Raw genomic sequence first — 18,239 nt, forward strand, 5'->3', positions numbered from 1 at the left:
AAATATATATGATATACTTATATATTATATATAAATATGTAATATACATATATATATATATGCTAGTATCTACGGCAGGGAACATAATCACAAAGGGAATGTGCCCACACAAAAAAGAAGAAGGGAGACTGCTTCTGCTATGGTTGAATACGTATATCTCCCACAGATAATCATAAATTGTGGGGAAAAAAAATACAAAAATCAACTACCTAAAGGCACTAAAAAGTTACCAAAAGAAGGCAAATATTAGGGGAGAGTCCATACTTACTTGGAAGACAGCAGTATTAGGTGAATTTCTCATTTACAACTTTTGCCTGAGGGCAGGTCCAATTAGCATCATATGGGGTACCCAAAATTCCAACATAAACCTTACAACCTTACTATCTTGAAGAACCAGAAGACAGAGTTCAGGGAGACCACAGTCACTAAATAGTAAGAGGACCTCAGAAAGAAGAGAGCCTCTCATAAAGGTTAGGAATTACTATTGACCTAAGGTATTACTAGAAGGAATTATAGTATAATTTACGTTGTCAGTAGTGTAAGATAATTCATAGATTAAGATTCTCCAACAACAAAAAAGGCATTTGGTCTTTTGCCCCCTTATCAGGTTGACTGTGGATGAAAATCCTAAGAAAACACTGCCTGAAAATCAATCTACCTGTTTGTCAAATTCTTTAGAGGAAATGGTTATAAATATTTGAAATATAAATAAAAGAGAAAAAAGCAAACACAGAGTAGCAAAAGTAGATAATGTCACATCTGTGAAGATATATTATCCCCCAGACATTCCTTTTTCATAAACAAAAGAGTAGAAAAATGCTGAATACCATTAGACTTTCCTAGTTAAGCTGCATCAATATTTTAATGTTTACTTAGATTGACCATATGATTTCCTATCATTTTTCAAATTTACTGCCATCTCTAACCATTTCTAAATGCTGTAAACAATGAATGACCAATTTTGCTACAGGCTTCTTTTCTGGGCCAAAAAGATATGACTAATTTAAATTATAGAAGGAAAACTCTGGCCAGCTAAACTAAGAAGAGTTATCTAAGATCATACATAGTTAATAGTGGCAGAGCCATAAAACCAGGTCTCTTCACCCCAATACTGAGGCAACTATGTCAAAAAAAGAAAAAGCACAACCTCGATTACATCCCCTGGTCAGTAATGCCAGAAGCAAAGTCCCTCCTGTTCCTCCTATCCAGCTAATCAGTTAGTCCCATTTACACCAATTGAGGGAATTATTTGCTTTCCTTAAAGAATGTGAGTGGTAGTATTAAGCAAGATGGGCTCTTTCCAATGGCCAGAACTATACGCAGATTCATTTAAGTTACTTCAGAATGAGAGTTTAGTACAAAAATACATGTGTAGTGTAGAAGCACAAGAAAAGCGGAACACTGAGAACTGGAACACTGGTCAGAATAAAATAAAATTGGTACCCTAACAGGAACTCTGACTGATCACTGCCATAATTCAGTTTCATGACTCTGCCTCTGCTGTGACTGTGGTTGGAGTTTACTCTCCACTAAGACTGCTCTCTCTCCTACATGGTTTCTACCATCCTGCAGCTTCTGCTTTCTGCCTCTTTGCTATCTCTCATATTCAAATTCTCTAAGAAGGAAGATGGGAACTGAGTTAATTCATCATTTCATAAGACTGAACTACTGGACAGTTCTTGAAGCAGGCTACTTTGCAAGCCACTGGCCTACATATACAGCACTGGTGCCAATCCCTGGCCCAATTAATTGTAGCAAAGTGGAGGGGATTCATGATACAAAGCAGTCTCTCGCCATAAAGCACTTCCTACACATACTCCTACACAGCAGATCACAAACAGTAACCTCACCTCACACCGCCCCCCATAATTTCTACTCCTATATGTAGAAAATTTATGAGCCTCTCTCCCATCAATCTTTTTTCCAAATTGAGCGTTTCCTTTGAACTTATATTTTTCCATACTTATCCTAAAATGAATTCTGACATGAATTATGCTAGATAAAACTATTCGGATAGAAGATAATTTCTGATTATGGAAGAATGAGTACCCTAACTGGTGCACCCAAACATTTTCCAGCAGAAACACAGTTAATTTTACAGGTCACTATTTATTATTTATCATCTCAGACAGTGGGCTAAGCACCTAACATGAAATATCACAGATTAGCAAATTGAGGCCCAGAAAAATTAAGTTCTTATTCAAAATCACATCTAATAAATAGCAGAGCTGAAATTAAAATCCTATCTATATAATGCTGAAGTCCATGTTTTTAGCAATCACCTTCCACTATCAATGACTATCAAATAGAATTACCATTAGTATTTTATAATATTAATCCTACCACTCCTCAAAAAGAAAAAGCCCTACCATACTCTAACATAATGCTTCCCAAAACAGTGCTCACAAATAAGTGTGGGACATGCTATATTGAAAAGAGCTCATCAAATTTCCATATTACAGGGATTCTCAGAATTTTTAATATGACAATCATACTGCGAATCTCCAACAAGTAAATGTATTAAGCAGAGTTTCCCATATATATTTAACCGGTTACCACTCTTCATAGGCCATTCATAGCCTGGAACTAATGTTTTGTGGAATGCACCTTAGAAAATATTTATCTGGTAAAAATTTCACATGACCATCTTTTTCTTTGATAACTTCACCTAAATTAGGTCAGTTAGCTATCAGTAAATCTTACGATACCTACTGACCCATACCCCATTAGGTGAAAATGTCATGGTTATGCTGAGGTCTAGTGGTCATGTTTTAAATCATGTGACTTTACCTCTACTCAGAAATGATGACTGGACAGGATAGGTACCTAAAGGACAACCCATTTGCTTATGTAGTTTGCCTCAAAAACGTTAGATGGGCCAATACAATTTATTCCAAGAAATGGGAAACTAACAATAAAAACAAAGGGACTGAAGAGCCCACAGCAGCAGTAATACAGCTAGTAGAAATCACAAAGGAACAGAAAACTACTAGGGAGCAAAGGAACTGGCCAAAAGAAAAAAAAGGGGAGGAGAACAGAGGAGGCATGCAGAGATAAGCAACAGACACCTATGTGCTTGCATTTGGGTACTAGTTCTAGCTTCTGTGAACTGAACCCTTGGATTTCTATGAGATTTTCATTGTTCACTTATAATAACTCCCCTTTTGATCAAACTAGTATGAGTTGCTCTCTTTTCCTTGCATTCAATTTTATTTAAATTTAAACAAGCGACATGGTTTCATAGTGTAGCGGTTAGCATGTCTGCTTTACACGCAGAAGGTCCTGAGTTTGCGCCTCAGTGGAACCACAGTCCATGGTCTACGGCCATGCCACCCTGAACAAGCTCGATGTCTGATCTCAGAAGCTAAGCAGGATCGGGCCTGGTTAGTACTAGGATAGGAGACCACCTAGGAAGACTAGGTGCTGTAGGCATAAATAATAATAAACAATAAAAAATAAAATAAAAAAATTCAAACAAGAAAAGTTTAATTCATTTCACTGAAATGAAGCAGTACAGCTCTGGTGTTAAAAAGAGTATGAATTATCAAGTTAGAATGCTTGGGGTCGAATCTCAGGTCCTTTACTGTAAAATTTAAAACTTTGGACAAGTTACCTAAAGTCTCCATTCCTATCTTACAGAATTTTACAAATGACAATAATGAGTATCTCCACCTCAGTAAGGCTGTAAAGATTAAATGAGATGTTTACAAAGTGCTTTGTACATATAGAAAGCAATGACTAAATTTTAGCTATTGATTTGCATGTACTTCTTTTCTCTCACTCAACATAAAAATGTTGTCCTTAGATCATAACTAAGAAAAAAGAAAAACATCTTATTTCTGGATGTAAAAATCTGGTAAATGTTATTTTAAAAAATTTTACTAGGACACTATAACCACAATGCCTTAACTCTAGGGAATCTCTCACCCTGTGTACAATTTACAGAAAAATAGCAAATACTCTGAAAATGTCTTTGATCTTAATGAAATCATATTTCCACACAGGATACAAATGTTACATCAGTACCAGATATGCCTTATCTAAACATCAACATTTTTAAAGATTCCAAAACATAACAACTTTTAAAGAACAACAAACTAAGTCTATTTTATAAAATAATAATTTCTTTTATTCTAAGATTATATCTGGAATCAATATGCAGACCTATTATAATAACAAGAAATACAAAAGGAACAAATACATAGTAGCTTCTATTGAGGCCTTTTAATAACAAACGATTTCTAATCCAAAGACAAGTGATCTCATTACCATCTACCAACTGTATTTTTAACCCTACTAATGCCTGGATTGCATTAGATTCACTTCATAGACTTAAATAGTTATTTACTTCCTAGAAATAGTTCGTAGCGATTTCAATAATTTTTTATCTATATCATTCTCCTCTATTTTGGATAGTTTGGGTTCTCCTGTTTGATAGCAAAGAAATTAATTAGATCAATTTTAGAAATTACATTAAAAAATTTTAAACCCACAATTTATTAATTTGTCCCTACCACTCACAAAGTGTTAATTCAAAATCTACATTATTTTTATTTCAGTAGGATTTACTATCTTTCACAAATAATTGAATCTGTGTCCACTAAAGGCCCAATATGGCACAGGCAAAAAGAGCTAATATTTAGAGTGCTACTACGTATAAAGTAACAACTCAATAATAAAATGGCAATCCAATTTTGATATGGACAAATAATGTAAACAGACACTCCACCAATAAGCAAAGAAAAAAATGATCAACATCATTAACTACTAGAGAAATCTAGAAATTAAAACTATAATGAGATACTACCACACACACCCCAGAACAGTTAAAATTTAAAAGATCAACAACACCAAATATTAATGAGATTGTAGAATAAATGCTACTGTCATACACTATCAGTATGAGTGTAAAATGGTATAACCACTTTGGGAAAAGATGTGGCAGTTTCTTATAAAATTAAGTATAAACACACTCATGACCCAGAAATTCAACTGCTAAGGATTTACCCAGAGAAATGAAAAAACATTTTCACAAAAAGACTCAAAAGAATATTCACAGCAGTATGATTCATTATAGCCAAAAACTGGAAACAGTCAGGTATCCAACAATAGAATGGATAAACTGTTGAAACATTATGCAGCAGAAAAGGAACAAACAGACATAACAATGTGGATGCACCTCCAAAACATGCTAAGTGAAAGAAGCCCAACATAAAGGAGTACATATTGTATGATTCTATTTACATGAAATTTCAGAATGGGCAAAATTAATCTATGGTGAAAAAAATCACAACAGTGACAGTGATTGCAAAAAATCAGAACGGTGATAGGGCAAGAACTGAGTAGGCACAGGCATAGGAAACATTTTGGGGTAATGGTACTATACGAAATCTTGATAGGGTGTTGGGTTATACAGATGTGTAAAATTTCCAGGAATGTAAATTTAAGATTTGTGTATCTTATTATGTGTAAATTTTACATCAAAAGAAAAAGGTCAAAAAAATATTGCATTCTAGATCATGAATATGCATGCCAAACTCATTACAAAGGAATATACTGACATCAAAAATTTATTTCGAAATGCATCCAAAAAAAGATAGATAAATGGATGATAAAGGAATGAATAGATAAACACTTAAAAAAATAGATATAGTAAAATATTAATTGTATAATGTAGGCATGCAGTGTTCACTGTAAACTTCAACTTTGCTGCAGCTTGGAAATTTTTTATAATCAAATGTAGAAGAAAAAAAAATTTACTCAATCCTTCAAGGTTCAATTAATATGAAAACATCCAGGAAACTCAATAAAAACCTTATGCAGCTGAAATTTTGTGAAACATGCCTAAATATTTTGTATAAGTATGAAGAACATATATACACACAAGTGAAAATAATAGCTGCCATTTTTTGAGTGTTTTTTCTGCTAGGCAGAAGACCCTGCTTATGAGCTCATTTAATCCTCATAAGAATCTTAGGAAGTAAGGACTGCTATTACTATTATCTCAAGTTTACAGAGAATAAACTGAGCTCAGTAGCTAAGAGATTTGTCCACAGTTATACTCTAGTAGGTGGTTAAGCAGAAGTTCAAACTCAGGCTGTCTGACTCAAGAATTTATGCTCATGTGACCAACCAATCAGTTATACTACCTCAAGCAGATACTCACTGCAAAGGGACAGAGCAGGACAGGACGCTCTTTGGGCAATTGGAGACCACATCCAAGGAGAAAGCACTGAGGCTGTAAAGGACTATGAGATGCCATTCACTACAGTAAGAAAGAAGTATCCCTGTAACGCAGGGACCATGACTGCATGATAAACGTGATATGGATTTCCTTTGCCACTGACATTGTTTAGATACCTTGAGTCTACTTGGGTATGAATTTGAGGCCAGTGGCTAACTACTGAAAGATTAAACACAGAGTGACATGACCATTTTATTGAAAAAAAAAAAAAATTCACTCTGGTAGCAGTATGGAACTACTGGAGAAGAATCTGACTGAAAGGAAGGGAATAAGAAGGTTCCTACGGCAGACTGCTGGCTGTCCCCTAATACTATGACAGTGATGGTAGTGGTGGTGGTGGTAACAGAAGCCCCAATTTTCACTAGGGATACAGACCACATTTCCTAGTAAGCTAACTTTCAGACAAAGGAAATGATGTGAGCCTTTAAAAGGAAGGAGCTATCCCTTCTTCTCCACTTCCTCCATCCTCCTACTTGGAATATGGATGTAATAAAGCCTAGCTGTTAAGTATAAAGCTGGAAGCAGCCTGGGTCTGGATGGTTATACAAAACCAAAACTGTCTACACTGAGACCTTTATGTGAGAGAGAAATAAATTCCTATATTGTTTAAGACATTTACGTTAGGTCTCTGCTACAGGCAGCCAGAGTGCTCTTTATAGTAATCGAAGTAATGACTGAAAAGCACCTGAACTATGGTACTGACTATAGGGAACAGACAAAGAGGAATGTGAGAACACTGTAAAAAGAAAAATAAAACACTCTGATGTGACAGTGAGGAAGGGAAAACTGTGGCAAGTTTCTGAGTTGGATGAATGACCAAGAGGAAAAGGTCTGGAAGAGCCAGACACATTTACTTAAATATGCTGAATTTCCAATTCCTATGAAACATTTAGATGGATTTTTTTTCTGTAAGCAGTTCTACCTCTTAGTCCCTACCTACGTACCCTAATATCTTCTTGATGCCTTACAGCTGTCCAAAACCTAACTGATCATTGCAAATTTAGTAGGTTTTATACCGACATGGATGTGAGCTTTTTAGAAGAATTTTCTCTTTCTCCACTAGTGAGATTGATCAAGCCTAGCAAAACTAGATAATTTCCTTAAGAATAAAGCCAATATCCCTCCTCCCCAACCCCAGCCCAATCACTCAAAAGACACTTGATTGAATGGCTAAAAAGAAGCCATGTGGCACTCCACTTATGAAGGGCTTCTAACCTTTCTTCAAAGGAGGAAAGTCTAGCTTTTTCTTGTATGCTCTACTCGTCCTATTAGTCTAACCTGGAAAAGGACACATTCAGTATCTGGCTTGTTTTTAGTTGTAGAATCATGCCTGGTACCTAATAGTCAATAAATACTTCTCGAATAAACAAATAATTAAATAATACACTCATCTGGGGATCCCCCAATTTCAACAGAGAATTCAGATATTGATATAATCAGTTCCAGCTGAATATCCTTGAGCAAATTACTTAATGTCTCTAAGTCTCCGTAACTTCAATTTACCTTATATATTTGTTGTGAGAAATTAATGAAATTAAAGAACAAAGTCTGGCTTACAGTATTTAAAAAATAGCAGCTATTAATAGAAATTATATCTCATCTTTCACACAATTAAAAAGGGCCAGAGACTATTATCATATAATCTTCTGAACATATTATGACAACTTTATCAAATGCTATAGTGTTTTCAAATATCCTTCATTCTTCTACAACCATATTCCTCAAACGCACAATGTGAACAACAGCAATGAAAGGGAATTAGAACTGGGGGGGTGGGGGGCAGATAGTTTTTTGATAATATAGTTAACTGCATTTTTAAAAAAACTTTTAGTTTTTTACTATCCTAAATGAATCTTTATTGTTTCCTCTTTCCACTGAAAAAAAAATTAGTTTTATTAATCTTATCCTGTGTGGATTGTGGTTTACTCAGGCTAAAATTATTTGGTAAAACATCTGTCTCAAAAGCAAAACAAGTAACATTCTTTTCAAATTCCATACGAGTGCGTGGGACAATTATACAAAGCATTTGTAAAATTCACTCCAGTCCGAACTGCTACTTTCCATTGCAAATTAATTTTCATACTATTATTTTCCAAGTTTGTTCTGACACTTGATTTCTCTAAATGTAACTAGACTTAAGCTGGAAAAATCAAAGGACGTGTTTTTACTTACGATTATATGTCATTAACTATAAACAGATTTTTTTTACTTAAAAACTTGACCAAAATCTAGTTATTTTCTTTAAACAAGAATCTTCATTTCAAATTTTTAACTCTTATATCTTAAATAAACTATAATGATAGGATATTTGCATGAAGGAGAAAAATAACCTGAAATGTCAAATTCTCAAACAAGTTTTCTTCAAACCAGGAAATTGACATTGTAAATTAGTAAGGCACACAGGGAGGTACGGTGGACAAGAGAGAGGAAGTCATCTATGGAATGTTCTCATCCCTGGGAAACGGGCTTTTCAAAGGGAGACACAAACTCTAACTCACTCTATCAGGGAGAACCCTAAAAATCTGTCCACTTAATACTCAGTAAGTAATTATTCACCTCCCATTAGGTAAAGTAGTCTGCTAAAATAACAGAAGTATCTCTGCTAAAAGGACTTTTTTCCAGTTTCAAAGATTTCTCTACTCTAGAATACTGGAATTTATTTAGACCATGTCCTCAAGGAACTCTCTCAATCTAAATAAATCACAATACAAAAGGGAACCTTTGGAATTTTTGGAACTCAGATTCCCGATTTTAAGTATTCTTTGGACATAATAAAAGCCAAAAACAAGTAGCAATTTGTAATGTTTCAGAGACATAATCGGAATTAAGTATGTGGTCTGATCTCCCTAATCCAGTCTCTTAGTTAGCATTCTCATCTTCCTCATCTTTGTGAAACTATGCAGTTTCCTCTGTTCTTGCTTAAGCAATAACTTTTGTGAAGTAATTTTTTTTTCCAACAAATGAGCAATACACCTCAAAACCATTTTTAAAAATGTTCTTTTGGCTTTCAGGAATGGCTGCAATCAGAAATTAAATGATGTTTCCAAAGCTCTCCTTTCATTTCTTGGCTTTCTTTGCCTCTGTTCAATATTCAGATAGACTATCTAAACACAGTAAGGAAAATATACATTGGCAGCCCTGAGTCACGGTGTCCTACCTTATTCATCCCTGTAGAAAAAGAGAGGCTTCCTTGTTCCTTCCAAAAGAAAGGACTCAGAGATAGCTCTGATTGGCCCAGCTTAAAGTAAGAGATGGGAGTAAGTAGGACTGACCCTTTCCCTGGGACCACAGAGAATACAAAACATGCTTTCCAAAGGAAGGGATGCTGGGCAGAAAATTAACATATGTTCATATAAATGTATATATCCTCTGACCCAACAAGTCCACTTCTAGGAATTAAAATTTCCACTATTATTGTGTGCCAGACACTATTTAAATAATTTATAAGAATTAACTCATCTAATCTTCACAACAACTCTATAAGGCAGATAACTACTATTTACTATTATCTCATTTTATAGATATAGAAACTCAGACACAGAAAAATTGAGTTACTTGTTTAAGGCCAGAATTACTAAAAGACAAAATCAAGAATCAAACCCTGATCATCTGGCTTTATACCATGCTTTTATATACTAAACTTTACTGCCTCTCTCTTTATTTACTTACCCCAAGAAATTAAAGATGAATGCAAAGATTTAGCTAGGATCCATCACAGCACTATTTATAACAGCAAGAATTTAGAAATAACCAAAATGTCTAATCATAAGAGATTAATTGGTAAAATTATTATACATGCATTAAATTGTTAAAATAATAAACCATTTTTAGTTAATAAAAATTAATCTTATGACATAATATACATTTAGAATATGAAAAGCTGCCAATAATATAGTTAAGTTCTAAAAACACAGACTGCATACATGAACAGATGCTATGAATTTGTTTTGTAAGGAGTAAAATAAAAGCATGCTACATATAGATGTACACAGATACACACAAAAATCTCTGTAAAGTTATCTGTTAAAATGTCAGCAGTACACAATTTCACACACCTACTAGATGGATATTATCAGAAAGACATAACAACAAAGGAGTAGCAATTGTAAAGACAAGGAGAACAATCTTTATTCCTCAGGAGAATGGCAAGTAGTTCACTATAGTTGAGGCTTACTATTTACCAATTATCAGCTATCTACAAAATTTCTTTAAGTCTTTCAACAATTTCTTCAATAGCCTCAAACCTCATGATGCACAAGTATAAATAAGTCTTAGCATCATGATGGTTTCACTATACCATTTCTTTAAAATTGTCCATTAAAAATAAACAATCCCTAGTAAGCCTCTGTAATATGTTCAGAGAAGAAAAGACCAGTTATGCTGTTTGTTTTGGTTTTTTAATTAGATGCTTTGGCAACTAATTATTGTTTCATCATTAGTAGGAAAAAAAAAAACCAGAACCATCATACAAGAGAGTAAAAAGAAAGCGATAGGACAGCTTTCAAAAGCATTATTTCAATTTAAATGTACAAATTAAATCCATCCAGGATTTAAATGTTTTGAGACTGAGTCTCTAACTCTTGTTTTTTTAAAAAACGGCCTCAACTCACATTCATGCCTAGTGAGTAATTAAAATGGTATCATTATTTGTTCAGATTAAAATCAAACAGGAAAGATTACAAAGCATCAATTAAATGTAAGTTGAACACATAGTTCTAGAGAACTTATTTTTCTTTTAAAAGTTACAGAAAATATGCTTGTTTAGCTGTGCTTTGATTTGTACATGAATGTTACAATCATGTTTCTAGGTATCATCAAAGTTTTGTCAATATGGGGACCAGGAGTGGAAAACAGGCACAAATACAAAGATTCCCTCTTCCCATACTTCTGTATGTTTATGTCCTTTTCTAATAAAGCATACCAGTTGGTAGTGTAGTTTAAGGACAATGGGTAGGGAATGGAATATCTCCTGAAGCACAGTCCTGGTATAATCATCCAGTAAAGACAGGTCCTTGGCCAGGAAACTAGAATCAGGAAAATGGGCCTTAGCTAGTTTTAACAGGATTAACTGTCTGTTTGGCCACCATCTATGGCCTAAACTTAAGGGGACATGCTGAAAGGAAAGATGACCTCTATCATATGACAGCAGGCCAGAAACTAGATAGGATGCTATCCCTTTATGAGACCACAGACAGAAAAGGAGTAAACTATACCTTGCAAACTAGATGACTGACTTAAAAGTTACTCTCTGGTCTCATTACTCTTTTGTCTCGTTTTATATCCTTTAGAAAATTCTTATTTCAATGTCCCAGCCTTATTTCAGCTGTCCTAGCAAATAAAGGGAAATGATTGGGTGAGGAAGGAGTTATTTGGCCCACACTGTTAAGAAAAAAGTGTCATTCTGGGAGAACACTAGAGAAATAGAAAAATTGGAGCTCTGGGGTTAAGCCAGCCCTACCGAAGTAATGGCTTTTCTTCCATTGCCAACCTTAGAAGACTGGGGTTTCATTTTATTAAGATACTTAGAAAGGTTCCGTACAAGTGCCTACAACCAAATTAACTGTGACAAGGTCTGAAGAGATATGTACTGCAGTCAAGAGTGAGTAATTCTTTGTAATATTCAAAATTTTTATAACAAATATGTATTATTACTATAAGTAAGATACAAAACAATTTAGCAATTGGTAGATCAAAGCAGGAATACATTGATACATCAGAACCATGACAGTATGAGTCAAAACTAGGTAGAAAAATAGATGAGCAAAGTTTTTAATCACTTGGACAGAAGAATTCAAGAGTCAAGCAGAAAAAAATTAGTCAGAAACTAGGTCTACAAATAGATAAACTCAAGATATGAGTAAAACAGGGTACAAAGATTGTAAAGAAGAGCAGACCACCAAAGTCAAAGACTTGCTTCTTATGAAAGCAAGCAATTTTCCCAGGGTGCTACACCATTTGTGCTTGTAGTTGTGAAAGCACATCACTTGAAAAGAATTTGGTGGCAATACCCTAGAATCCAAGACCAAAAATAAGGTATTTTACTCCTTTGGAGCCTCATTCTCTGTTGGGACAACTTGGTGGGTATGAAACCCATCTCCCTATGATCTCCTACTTCCATGATGTAAAACTAAAATATTTTAAGTTATTTTTATAATGTATTAAATAGTTTTAATTTCATGTTCTTAGTTCCTAAAGCAAAATATATACCTTACGAAACTAAAATTACTTTTACTTATGTGACTTTTCATTAACTTTAATTCTATTGCTTAACAGTCTTTCATAAAAAAAATAAAATAAAAACAGGTTTCCCAATCTCTCTCAGTTCCAAGACTGCAACAGAATCTTAAAATACCTATTGCCTAGAGTAAAACAAAAATTGCTTCTTAGAGAACATATTACACTTTAACAATTCAGTACTCCAAAATAATATTTTAACATAAAATGAAATTATATGTACCTGTGAAGGTCCACTAAACAGCTTCTTAAAGCAACCATTGAAAGGATGTAGAAAACAATGTGATGTCTCACTGCTGTCTCTGAATTTATGTAGTATTCATAATACTACAGATAACAACATGCTTTACATTTCAAAACTTGAAAATTCTCTTCAAGTTTTGGTCATAGTTATATTCAAATAAAGCTTTAAATGTAAGAAGCTTAAAAAGAAATGATTTCTTCTGAGATCATAGCTAATGATCTTTTAAGTCATCATTTTGCATAATTTAACATTTAATTTCTGTAACACCTTGCTGATAAGGAGAAGAAACGTTTCTCACCATAATTTGGAGTCTGGACTCACCTGTTATACCAAAAAATGGCAACCATACTTTGCAACAGAAAAATATTTTCAAAAGTAAGCTCATCTTCCTGACTGCCAATGTTCTCCTACAGAAACACTTTTGAACCTTCTTGTATAAAAGGTTTTTAAATTTTGTGTTCCAATGTAGCATCAAGAATTTCAACTCCAGAGATGAAGTGCAGAAAGATAAGGAAAAAACAATGGAAATGGCCTATGAAAATACTTGGGGGAAAAGAAACTGTCTTAGCTGCTCTAATATAATCTTCATTTATTACTTACCAGCTCTCCTCTTCTGGTCTCAATATATCAGCCAAATTAAGGATCTACTCACTATTTATCACTTCAGTGCCTTTGCCACTACTACTGTCCCCTTACCTGAAAATCCCTTCCCTATTCCTCTCCCTATCTTCACCCCCAAGTCTCTATAAAGTATTTAAAGAAAAGTTTTGATTTGAAGTCAGGAAATCAATTTCAAATTCCATTTAATTCCATTTATGATCTGTATGAAAGTGGGCAAACATTTAACCTTGATGGAACCCACAGGGTATTTCACTATGTTACTATAAAGAGGTGAGATAAGAGTACGTGAAAACATTCATTTTTTAAAATTTTTTTTATAGCAGAAAAGAATAGCTTTGTTAGAAGCGATAGTATACTTCAAGACGTGGAAGCGGGCCTGAGCAAGAGAAAAGTGGCTCAAAGGCCAACACTCAATTTTTTTTAATGGGCAAACTGAAGATTCAAGCTAACCGTTTCTGCCTATAAAGCAAATACCTAAAGAAATAAATGTAGGCTGTATAACACATCCAAAAATAGAATCTATTGACCTTACCAACACAATAATATGTAGAGAACAGGTGGCACTAATAAATATTAGAACAAAGAACAGATATAAATCTAAACTTTCTAAAATTGTGTGCAAAGCTACATATAAAGAATTCTGAATTTTCTATAGCGTATTATTCAACCAAGTATTTAGAGTGAATATTGTTTTATCTCAATGTTGTGGGAATGATTTTTTTAATATATCTTGCTTTTAATCTATTATAAAATTATTTTTAAAAAATTAAGTCATACAGTTAGCACTGTTCTGCCCAGATAAATTTCCTATTATTTACAAACAGCCAGCATTATAAAAACTGTAAGAACCATTGTGTCTGTGGTGAGTTGACTAGTGTCATCCCTAAAATTCACGTCCACCAGAACCCCAGAATGTGACATAAACTAGAAATAGGGTCTAATTAGTTAAGAATCTGGAGATGAAATCATCCTGGATTTAGGGTGGGCCCTAAATCTGATGACTAGTGCCTTTATAAAAGAAAGGAAAAGATGTGGTCACAGACACAGAAAAGAAGTCCGAGTGAAGTCGAGAGAGATTAGAGTTATGCTGCCCCAAATCAAGGAAGGCAAGGGCCACCAGAAGCTGGAAGAGGCAAGGAAAGATTTTTCTGTGGAGTCTTCAGAGAGAGCATTGCCCTCCTAGCACCTTGATTTCAGACTTAACAGCCTCCAGAACTGTGAGAGAATAAGTGTCTGTTGGTTTAAGCAACCAAGTTTGTGATAATTTGTTATAGCAACCCTAGGAAACTAATAATACAGTGTTGGAGAGCTGTAGCTAATACGATGTACTGTTAAGACATTTTAAAAAGTAAGGATTATTTCTCTAGTACTTCCCTATGATAGTGTTAATGCTCCCTTAGAACTCAAGCTTTTTTCTTTTCTGTCCTTAATCTTTTTGTTCCTATATTCCAAGATAATCAGTATCTATAAAACTGTGCATACAATTTTTAAAATCTAGCCTGTTTGAAATTCATTTAAACTTTAGTAGCAGTTGTATATTTCCATCAGTGAAGTTATTTTTTCATTCACTTTTTTCAGCAAGCAATGGAAAAACTCACAGATAAAACTAAAAAGAACCCTACTTTCTGAAAAATTCTACAATGAAGACATTGATAAGTATATAAGAAAAAGTTAAGTATGAAATCATAAAAGTTATATTTTCCTTCACAATGCAGATTATGGAAATGAGAACTTTAAATAGACTGTACTTTAGAAACAATTTCATAACCCAAATCATTACTCAAATTCAGCAATAATTAAATATCTGGACATTAAATCTTGTGATATTTAATGATCTCAGTTTTGACAACAGCAACATTTTAGAATTAATACTAGTCCACCAACACAATGATTTAGTCAACGGCTTCATTTTTATAACAAGTTTTAAGGAAGGTGATCATCATGTTGGACAAAACAACCTATAATATATAAATTAACCTACAACTGGGAAATAAAATTGCTGCTCAAAAAGTTATTTTGAGAGATTAGGTTTCTTAGGAATTCAATATTTAGATGAAAGCTTATTCTAAAACCTGTTAGCACAATTGACCATCTTTTCCCAATACTTCCCTGTCCATTAATGCTGTTTATCTGAAGATTTCTGGATCTATAATATGCCTATGTGATTTATCACCTCCCACAAAGTCCCCACAGCTGATCAGTGACGTGTTTTGATGTACATCATTACAGAATATCTTCAAGACTAATGAAGTGGCAATTTTGTTTTCCAAAGTATACACTTTAGAGGGAAGGAGTCAGAACTCACTGATACCTCTGTATCCTGTATATATATATATATATATGCTTGAGACCCCAAATCCCAAGGAACTTTCTTCCCATACCTATTCCCACCCTCTCCAGCATCAACTGCTTTCATTACATGGATTTTCACTCTCCTTTCTGCTTTGATATATGCTCAAATCTATCCCATATATTTTGAAAACTCTCATTGGACCTCACTATTTCTGCAATTCAATTCAAACATGTCTATTAAGCACCAATCAGCCAGATAACTCTGGTATATAAAATAATAATAAATGATGATAATGATGATGATGATGATAATAATAATAATGTCTTTTTATCCTGAAGAGAAAACATTCTAAGTTTTCCAACCAGGTACTCTTACCTCTCAAAATCAGATGACTAAAACAAATGGTCTTAATCTGCTACCTCCACTTCCTATTCTTTCTCCTGCTTAAAGTTTTGCAACTTGGTTTATGACACAACATTCCAACTGAAACAATTCTGGGGTAGGACTATAAATTGATACAAATTCTCAAAGGTCAGCATGCTGTACTGGAGTACAGATGTCAGAAAACTTCTAGTCCAGGATCTGCCATTCAACAACTGTGTAACCATTCACAAGTAACAATGGGGTGTGGAGTGGTAGAGAGGCATATTGGTTCCTTATCCATAAATTGAATTGAATTAATATTCTATATAGTTAACTTTCAATTCTAAAATTTTACGAAACACAAAGATCTTCATTAACTCCACATCTCACTGATTTCTATCTGCCACACCTAATATTGAGAAATATTCCCTTCTTTTATGACTCTGATTTCTGAAACAGAAAACTCTAATTTATAGTGGCTTAAACATATAATATTTTTCATGTAAACATACAAGGTTATAGTCTTCCATGTTAAAAAAAAAAAAAAAAAGGTCCAGAGGGCAGCTATGACAGTATAAGTCATTAGATACCCAGGTTCTTTCTAGGGTGTGGGTCCTTATCTACATGGTTCAAGACAGATGCTGGAGCTCTAGTCTTAATTAATCTAAGCATGCCAGTCACAAAAAAAGAGAAAAGCTAGGAAGACATATACTCATCTTTTAAGAATACTTTTGGGATACTGTTCTCATCATTTCCATTTACATCCAACTGACCAGAACTTATTCACATGTTTAATATCTGTTAGAAACTTGAAAACAGTCTCTCTTCTTCATGGGCACATATGTAACCAAAAATTGGGGGTTCTACCATCATTGAGAAGAATGGTCATGAGCACAGCTAAATGTCTCTTGCAAACTCTCCAACTCCTTCCATGGTTCTTTTTATTTTCCATCCTCTTAGCAATAGTGTTTCCTAAAGCTCAGTCCTTGGTCCTCTATTCCTTTGTCTCGATATCTGCTTTCTGAGGGCTCTCACACTATGTCATAGTTCTATCTGCTCTAATGGCTCTCAAGTCTTTGTGTCTAGCCCCTACCTGTCTCAGTTTTTGAAGTCTCCACTTGGATGGCTATAATATAAAACCCATTATCTTCTAAACCCACAAAAACAAGTAATTTTAAAAGAAAAACATTTTTAATCTTCTTAAGTCATGGTATCACAAATACTCCAGACCTTTAAGTTTGGAATTTTGAAGTTATCTCTGATTCTGCTACTCCCCTTTCCACTTTCCACAAGTCATGAGTTGCAGGTCATAGTAAGCTTCTAAAAAGAAATGAAATAAATTGTACTACATAAGGTTTATATAGCATGAGACTTGGGATGTGCATTTATCAAAATGGCTTTGCACCCAACACTACTATAATGTTCTAATGTCACTATCCTAATTATCAAGTCTATGACTGAATGTTTTATGCCCCCAAATTCATATGTTGAATTCTACCCCCCAAAGTGATGGCATCTGGAGGCAGGGCTAAAGTGATGGTATTTGGAGGTGACTAGGTCATAAGAGCAAAGCCATCATGAATGGGATCAGTGCCCTTATAAAAGAGACCCTAGAGAGCTTCCTTGGCCCTTCCACTGTGTGAGAACACAGTCATCTGTGAGTCAGGAAGTAAGCCCTCACATGACCCTGAATCTGCCTGTGCCTTGATCTGGGGCTTCCGGCCTCCTGAACTGTGAGAAATAAATGTTTGTTGTTTAAGCCACTCAGTCTATGGTAATTTGTTACAGCATTCCAAATGGACTAAGACACTATTTTTAGTCCTCATTATATGTGACATCTTCAGAGCCTTTGACATTTATTCATCATTCCCTTTTCCTCAAAATTCTCTATACCCAGGGTTTTCATGATACCACATTATCTTGGTTCCCTTACATCACCACTGACTGACCATTCCCATTCAGTTTCCTGGCTGCTACTGCTCTACCTCTTAAATATTGAATTTTCTCTGAGTTCAATTCCTAGGCCATTCCTCTTTTCATTCTATACACATTTCTTGAACAATCTAATTTTTCTTCCTTATGTCTGACAATCAGCTGGCTATTGGTAATTGCCAAATTAAATCTCTAATCTTCACTTCTTACCTCCTGACTTATATATATCTAAACACCTAAATGACATCTCTACCTTGATTATCGGCAGGCACCTTTCATTCAACATATCTAAAACTAAGTTTGGCATC

The 18,239-nt window shown here is 34.4% G+C and overlaps 1 protein-coding gene and 1 pseudogene across 4 annotated transcripts in view; one reads left to right on the plus strand and one right to left on the minus strand.

The window, feature by feature from the left end:
- SBF2 (SET binding factor 2) overlaps positions 1–18,239 on the minus strand; it is a 367,203-nt gene that overhangs the window by 344,778 nt on the left and 4,186 nt on the right. The gene's annotated exons all lie outside the window — the stretch shown is intronic.
- LOC112469625 lies at positions 3,317–3,432 on the plus strand (annotated as a pseudogene).

Source organism: Pteropus alecto, unplaced genomic scaffold, assembly GCF_000325575.1.
Source record: "Pteropus alecto unplaced genomic scaffold, ASM32557v1 scaffold461, whole genome shotgun sequence".
NCBI lineage: Eukaryota > Metazoa > Chordata > Mammalia > Chiroptera > Pteropodidae > Pteropus > Pteropus alecto.